This window comes from Penaeus monodon, chromosome 27, assembly GCF_015228065.2.
Source record: "Penaeus monodon isolate SGIC_2016 chromosome 27, NSTDA_Pmon_1, whole genome shotgun sequence".
NCBI classification, from domain to species: Eukaryota; Metazoa; Arthropoda; class Malacostraca; order Decapoda; family Penaeidae; genus Penaeus; species Penaeus monodon.
This window is the reverse complement of record NC_051412.1, coordinates 17,749,837-17,750,207: the sequence shown is the minus strand read 5'-3', so window position 1 is coordinate 17,750,207 and position 371 is coordinate 17,749,837.

Genomic DNA, 371 nt, shown 5'->3' with positions numbered 1-371 from the left:
TGTGCGAAGCGATAAAACATCATCAGAACATCAGTAATAATAGTCCTAAAAATCGAAAAGGTCAATCGGGGCTTTAACCATAACCATATTTTCCATACAGAGTTTAGCACCTTGTAGAAACATCTCCGTGAGTCGCACTTTTTTTCTTTCTGCTACATAAGAACCAATTACAGATTTAGGCGAATACTGAGAAACTAGGCGTTAGATATATGAAAAATATTATATCATACAATATACATTTAAATGATAGACGAATAATGAAAGATAAAGAAATATATGAGATAAAATATTAAAAATCGTTCGATCAGGCCTTGAGATAAATTTGAAAACTTAATTCAGACACAAATTACATTTAAGGAAATTGAACGAGC